We start from the raw sequence: 8,227 nt of genomic DNA on the forward strand, positions 1-8,227 counted from the left end.
TTTTTATAAGTCACTACTTCCATCTGCACCCTGTCAGAATGACTGGGGTCATATTCATATAGCAGACTAACCAAATAAGTAGAAAGCTAAACTTGTAAGATTTTATTTTGACACATGTGATAATATCATCAAACCTTGATTTTGGAAATGAGAGACAGCCATATATAATTTGAGAGATTGCCAACCTGAGATACATTATGCATTATACCATATGTCACTGACTTTAATGATGGTTTTGGACCAGTTCATTTTGAATGTCACTTATGAAAGATCATATCTTTGATTTTTAATATTACTGATGGTTAGTTCCTGACTCATAAAGCATTCTCTGCCTGAAAAAGATGTGTATAACAAAATATATTTCCCTTGCCATTCTCTGCAGTTGGTTCCATCTTCCCTTTTCCATCTTTTCCTGGTATTTTCTGTGTCCCAAATATGATTATTCTGATACCATAATGATTAATATGGACTTTTAGCTCAGGCTGCATTTAATCTGCAAACCTGTCCCCCCAAATAAAAGGATGTTCCTTCTATCTACAATGAAAAGGTAAAGCAAGCACAATGCTTCAGACCTAGATGTAAAGGCCACATGACTACTCATATATGGAGATGAGCATGAAAGAATATCTCTTTTGGGAGAAAATGATGCAGTAGTATCTGACCACAGGGCATATATTTTGATAAGTGCTATTTTTTATTTGCAATTCAAATAAATTGGCAAACATTCTCCTGAATATCTTATTCCACATGTATACAACTAAAAGTGTTGATTGTGAGGCTATCTATGACCAGGTTTCTCTTGCCATGGACTGGAAAATATGTTGGCACATCATCCTGACTGGATGTCCAGGCCCCTCTATTTAATATTCAGCTTTCTAATAGTACAATTACCTGAAAAGAGTGGGCTCAGAGGTGCTTGAATCAGAAGCCTGTCAAATCTCTCACTCTTTTTTATGGTAGTTTAATAATAAACAATTTAACTTTCATTATGGCTGGAAGTAGAAAGAGAATTTTAGCAAGTGTTGAAATTTTAGCTGTGTGGAGGAATAAATAGCCCTGTGACCTCTGAGATTTCCTACAATATCATTGGATGGTTTCCCTGAGAATTTTCTTTACAACTCTCAGATGCTAAAACCAGCTGCTTACAGATCTCTTTCCTTACTCTCAAAGAACATGATCTAAATATGAATCATCATAGGCACCAAGATCTTGATTAGAAAATCCTCCTAGTGACACAGTATACTATTGCTTGAGAGATGCCAAGGAAATTCTTTCCACAGTTTGTTCCTCAGAAGAGGGCATAGTGGAAAAAGCTGGGCTTTGACAACAATTAAACTTAAGTTTTAATCCTGAGTGAGCCACTTATTAGTTTTTGATCTATGGCAAGTAAGTTAAATTTCTTAAGCCACAACTTTCTAATATAAAAATGGAGATAGTATCACCTACTTCAGAAGGTAGTGGAAAAAGTAGGAATAGTGCATATAAAGCACCCAAATATAGATATTCTATATAAATTATAACTTGTAATTATGAATTTTAGGTTGAGTCTGGTTCCTAGAATGGAGCACCATTTCTATATACAAGGTAAGCTTTTGAGAATTAAATGCCCCACCAAATTTCACATGCTAATCAATGCATTTGTGTGTTGGAGGTAGGGGTATGCATGAGATAAGACAAGAATAAGAAATAAGATGCTGGGACTTCCCTGGTGGCCCAGTGGTAAACAATCCTCCTTCCAAAGCAGGGGACACAGGTTCAATCCATGGTTAGGGAACTAAGATCCCACATGCTGCAGGGTAACTAAGCCCACGCACCTCAACTAGAGAGAGAGAACCTGCACACCACAACTAGAGAGAAGCTCAAGCACAACAACGAAAGATCCTGTGAGCCTCAACAAAGATCCCACATGCTGCAACTAAGACCCGACACAGCCGGAAAGAAGAAAGAAAGAAAGAAAATATTAAGAAATAAATAAGATGCTAATTTTCATTTTTTTAGTAAAATTTTAGTATTCTCTTCCACCTTTCCTTTCTCATTCCTTTTTTCTCGTTTAAAAAAATATATATACATTAAATAATATAGTATTTAAAGTATACTTTAAAATCAAAAGTAATACATCAATGCATTTTTATTTAAAAAATGAACACAAACATCTTTGTCATTCTGGTTTTTTCTGACTGGAGAGAGTCAAAATAGCTGCTACTATAATGATGAAATGCTAGCAAGTAAATAACCAAGGCTGGCTCTCCCTATTAGAAGTAAAAATTGTATTAACTATTCTCACACATTAACTATAACATATGAAGTTTAGAGTCAGTTTTTCAAATTTTACAAAAATTGAGATTTTGATTTTAATTACATTGATTTATAAATTGATTTTACAAAACGTAATACCATTTAAAGATTAAATACTTTCAGCCATGAATTTGGTACATTTCTCCAAATTTCCTAGTATATTTTTAAAAAATGTCCTTCAGTAAAATTTATACAGTTAACCCTTGAGCAACATGGTGGGGTGTAGGATTTCCTCCTTGCAGTCAGAAATCTTTGCATTCATTGCTCCTCTGTATCCACAGTTCCACATCCAAGGACTTAACCAACACTTGCATTGTGTAGTACTGTAATATTTACTATTGAAAAAAATTCATGTATAAGTGGACTCATACAGTTAAAAAAGTTAACTGTAGTTTTATTTAAAAGATCTTATATATTTCTCTTTTTAAAAGTTTCATAATTACTTTAATTTTTAAATTGAAGTATGATCAAAATAAAACATTATATTAATTTCAGATGTACAACATAATGATTCGATATTTTTAGATATTATGAATGGTCACTACAATAAGTCAACATCCTTCACCATACATAGTTACAAATTTTTATCTTGCAATGAGAACTTTTAAGGTTTACTTTCTTAGCAACTTTCAAATATACAATAAAGTATTATTAACTATAGTCACCATGCTGTACATTACACCCCTATGACTCTTATTTTATAACTGGGAGTTTGTACTTTTTGACCTTCTTCACCCATTTTGCCTATCCAGTCTCTGGCAACCATTAAGCTGTTTTCTGTATCTTTTTTTTTTCTTTAGATTTCACATGTAAGTGAGATCGTACAGTATTTATTTGTCATTTTCTGTCTGATATTTCATTTACCATAATGCCCTCAAGGTCCATTCATGTTGTTATAAATGTCAAGAATAAATTCTTTTTTATGAGTGAATAACATTGATATATATATATATATGTATATATGTATATAACATTTTCTTTTTTCATTTATCCATTGATGTACACACCACTTAGGTTGTTTCCATATTTTAGCTATTGTAAATAATGCTGTAATGAACATAGGAGTGCATACATCTTTTCAAGTTAGTGTTTTTATTTTCTTTGAATAAATATCCAGAAGTGGAATTGCTGGATCATATGGTAGTTCTATTTTTAATGTTTTGAGGAATCTCCATACTGTTTTCCATAGTAGCTGCACTAATTTACCTCCCCATTAACAGTACACAAGCATTCCCCCAAAGGTTTTATATATCTGCTATTATATTTATTCCTACATATTTCATAGCTTTTTGCAATTATGAATGGAATATTTTTCTATTAATTAAAAAATTAATATTGCCATGAATAGTATGTTTATTTTATTTTTAAAATAAATTTATTTATTTATGTTTATTTTTGGCTGCATTGGGTTTTTGCTGCTGCATGTGGGCTTTTCTCTAGTTGCAGTGAGTGGGGCTACCCTTCACTGTGGTGTGTGGGCTTCTCATTGGGTGGCTTCTCTTGTTGCAGAGCATGGGCTCTAGAGTGCAGGCTCAGTAGTTGTGGCACACGGGCTTAGTTGCTCTGCGGCATGTGGGATCTTCCCGGACCAGGGCTTCCCATGTCCCCTGCATTGGCAGATGGATTCTTAACCACTGTGCCACCATGGAAACCCAGTATGTTTATTTTATATCCAGCCACATTACTAAACTCTTGTTAGTTCCAGGAGTTTGGCAGTTGTTGCTTTGGAATTTCTAGGTGGACAATCACACATCAGGCTAGTAGTGATGTTTCATTTCTTCCACTCAAATTTGTATAGCTATGTCCTTTTTATTCATGTTGCATTGGTTAGGTTCTCCAATAATATGTTGATTAACAGTGATAATAGAGGACATCCTTTAGTTGTTTTTATACCTTAATGTGAATGCTTCTACAGGTTCCCCATTAGGTATGATATTTGATGTAAGCTTTTAGCAGATGACTTTTATCTGGTAAAGAAAGTTTCTTTTATATTCTGAATTTGTTAATTAAGAAATTCAGGGTATAGTTTTACTTTATCAAATGCTTTTCCAGCATCTATTGAGATGATCATATAGTTTTTTTCTCATTTGATCTGGTAAATATTTAAGCTACTTTTATTCCTGGGATATATCCTACTAGATCACAATATATTACACTTCCACTATACTATCAGAGTTAGCTTACTGTCTTATTTAGAATTTTTGCCTCTGTTCATAAGGGGGATTGGTTTTTCTTTTCTTTTCTTGTGTTGTCCTTGTCCACTCCAGATTTGGTAATAGTCTTATAAGACACTAGTCTTATAAAAGTTGGATAGCTTTCAATTTTCCCTTTATAACTTGTAACATTTAATGTAACATTGGAATTACCCTTTATTGAGAATTTCATTGGTAAAATTGTCTTGGTGGAATACAATTATTAGGAATAGATCTTAGACTATACAATTTCTTATATGATTACTAAGTTATCTAGATATTATATTTCATGGGTCAATTTGTATAAATTATATTTTCTCTTAAAATTTTTTATTCTTCTTGGGTTTTAAATATATAGGAAGTAAGGAACTCAGACCAATACTTGTGAAAAATAACTAGGAAAGCTGAAAGAAAATTTTTAAAAATATGATGGTAGATTTTAGGTAGCTAAGAAGGGAGTGAAGAATTACAAGGTCAAGATCATGGAGGAAAGGGAAGCCCAAGAAGTGAACTCAATATTTGGGCGTTTCCTTTCCCTATTAGTTTCTAGATTATGAAGTGACTGAGAGGGTGAGTAGTGTTTTAAGCAGCCTCTAGGAACTAAGGGAATAAACATTTGAATTCAGAGTCCTTCAAGAAGAGGAGTAAGCGCCTAGTCTTTGGGTAAACCCTCAAAATATTACCCTAGAAGTAAGATAAACCAGAAGTAAACTGGCCTTCATAGTAACTGAAATCCAGATTTTTATTCAATCTGACAATCTCTGTTTCTTAATTTGTATGTTTGGACCATTTACATTTAATGTAATTGTTGATATGGTTGGATTTAATACTATCATTTTATTATCTGTTTTCTATTGGCCCCCCTTTTTTGTTTTTCTGTTTCCATTTTCCTGTGAATGCTGTGTATTCCATTTAAATTTATCTATTGGCTTTTTGATTATATATCTTTGAATAATTATTTTAGTAGTTTCTCTGGGGATTGCAACATACAAAATTTCACGGTGTACTTAGAGTTAATATTTTACCACTTCAAATGAAATGTAAAAATCTTATAATCATATAGGTCCTTTTATCCTCCTTTATTTATGTTGTAGTTCATATGTATTGCATACACTGAAAACCTCACAATGTTATCATTTTGCTTTTAATAGCCATACATGTTTTAAAGAACTTAAAGAAAAAATAGCTTATTTATCTAGATATTTACCATTTCTGTTGCTCTTTCTTCATTCCACGTATCATTCTGATATCATTTCCCTTCCCCCTCAAGAACTTCCTTTAACATTTCTTTTAGGGTAATTCTGCTGCCAACAGATTCCCTTAGTTTTCCTTCATCTTAGAGTGTTTTTATTTCCTTTTATCCTTGAAGGATATTTTCACTATATATAGAATTCAGGGTTGACCATTAGTTTCTTTCAGCACCTTAAAAATATTCTACTGTCTTCTGACCATAATGGTTTCTTATGAGAAGTCTGCAATTATTCAATTTGTTATGCTCTATACACAGTGTTTTATTTCTCCCTGGTTGCTTGTAAGAATTTTTTCATTATCTTTGGTTTTCAGTAGTTTGGTCATTATGATTGTGGTTTTCTTTGAGTTTATCTTATTTGAAATTCACTGAGCTTTTTGAATCTGTAATGTCATGTCCTTCAACCAATTCGGGATGTTTTCAGCATTTATTTTTTCAAAACATTTTTTCTGCATCAATTTATTTTTCTTCTTCTTCTTGGACCTTAGTAACAAAAATATTAGACCTTCTGATATTTTACTACAGGTCTCTGAAGCTCAGTTCAATTTTTTTAAAATTGCTTTTCTATTTGTTGTTCAGATTTGATGGTTTCTATGCATCTATCTTCAACTTCACTTACTCTTTCCATTCTGATATTAAGCCCATCAGTGAATTTTTGTTTTAGTTATTTTATTTTTTAATTTTAAAAGTTTCCATTTAGTTCTTGTTTTATAGTCTCTGTTTCTTTGCTTTGAAGTGCTCAAAAGTGACTACACACACAGGTTTAAGGGATCTATTTCTCCAGCTCTCTCCTTTCTATAATTTCCTGAATATATTTTGACCCTTTTCATGGTCCTTGGAAAGCAGAAGTGTTGGCCTCTCCATGCTGTTACATACTTTCCATAACTGGGTCTGCCTTAGGAGCAAAGGGTAGAGAGAAAATAGAGAGAAAACAATTAATAGTATTATTTCCCCAATAGTCTTAAGACCACAGGAATTCCTTTTCCCATTTCTTCTGTAATAAAGGACTTTCTCTGAATTTTAGGTGCCTGCAAGATCATGACTGCTGTTCTGTTGCAAGAGTGCAGCTTCATGACTTGCCACAGGGCAGGGTCAGGAGATTAGTAAAAGAGAAAAGGAGGGGATTACCTGCACATTTACAATCCTGCAGGGCCCCTTACCTGGTCTTCTAACTAGAAAAAGAAAGTTTCTATTGGAGCTTTTCTGTTCATACCTGCTGTGCAGTTCTGGGATTTGGGTTGCCCTACAGTCTAAGTTAGGAGATATGGGTAGAAAAACAAAACCCAGGAAATTCACCACCGTAATGATTGTTATATGAGTTTTGAGAAAGTGATAGCAAGTTTATTCATTTTAGCCAAGACCAGAAGTCCTTGAAGTCTAGATTTGAATCATGTAATCCATGATTGGCTTAAGGTGAAACAAAATTGTAAGTGCCACAGTAGTCTGGCAGAGCAAATGAAAACTCTCACAGGAAAGACTTTCTATCACAATCCTAGGCTTCACTTTAATTAAAAAAATTTTCGTGCTTGCTTCTGTGCACATATATTAAAATTGGAATGATACAGAGAAGGTTAGCATGGCCCCTGTGCAAGAAAGAGATGCAAATTTGTGAAACGTTCCATATTTAAAAAAAAATTTCATATGCAATATCTGGCACGCAATAGAAAATAAGTAAATATATGAAGAGAAAAGACAAAGTAATCAAAAATAAGAGAACAATGTTCTTGGATTAGAAGATCAATATTGTCAAAATGACTATAGTACCCAAGGCAATCTACAGATTCAATGCAATCCCTATCAAATTACCAATGGCATTTTTCACAGAACTAGAACAAAAAAATCTTAAAATTTGTATAGAAACACAAAAGACCCAGAATAGCCAAAGCTATCTTGAGAAAGAAAAGTGGAGTTGGAGGAATCAGGCTCCCTGACTTCAGAATATACTACAAAGCTATAGTCATCAAAACAATATGGTACTGGCACAAAAATAGAAATATAAATCAATGGAAGAGGATAGAAAACCCAGAAATAAACCCATGCACTTATGGTCAATTAATCTACAACAAAGGAGACAGGACTATACAATGGAGGAAAGACAGTCTCTTCAATAAATGGTGCTGGGAAAAATGAAATTATAACACTCTTAACACCATACTCAAAAATAAACTCAAAATGGATTAAGGACCTAAATGTAAGACTGGACACTATAAAACTCTTAGTGGAAAACATAGACAGAACACTCTCTGACATAAATCACAGAAATATCTTTTTCATTCCATCTTCCAGAGAAATGAAAATAAAAACAAAAATAAACAAATGGGGCCTAATTAAACTCAACAGCTTTTGCACAGCAAAGGAAACCATAAACAAAACGAAAAGACAACCCGCAGAATGGAAGAAAATATTTGTAAACAATGCAACCAACAAGGAATAAGTCTCCAAAATTTATAAACAGATCATGAGGCTTAATATCATAAAAACAAACAACCCA

At 33.1% G+C, this 8,227-nt stretch overlaps 1 non-coding gene across 1 annotated transcript; it reads left to right on the top strand.

The window, feature by feature from the left end:
* The first annotated feature begins 7,258 nt into the window (after positions 1–7,258).
* Positions 7,259–7,364, top strand: LOC137772767 (U6 spliceosomal RNA). The gene has a single exon (XR_011075570.1). It is a non-coding gene; the product is annotated as a U6 spliceosomal RNA (small nuclear RNA).
* The last annotated feature ends 863 nt before the right edge of the window (positions 7,365–8,227 follow it).

The sequence above is a fragment of the Eschrichtius robustus genome, chromosome 11 (assembly GCF_028021215.1).
Source record: "Eschrichtius robustus isolate mEscRob2 chromosome 11, mEscRob2.pri, whole genome shotgun sequence".
In the NCBI taxonomy this organism is placed as follows: domain Eukaryota; kingdom Metazoa; phylum Chordata; class Mammalia; order Artiodactyla; family Eschrichtiidae; genus Eschrichtius; species Eschrichtius robustus.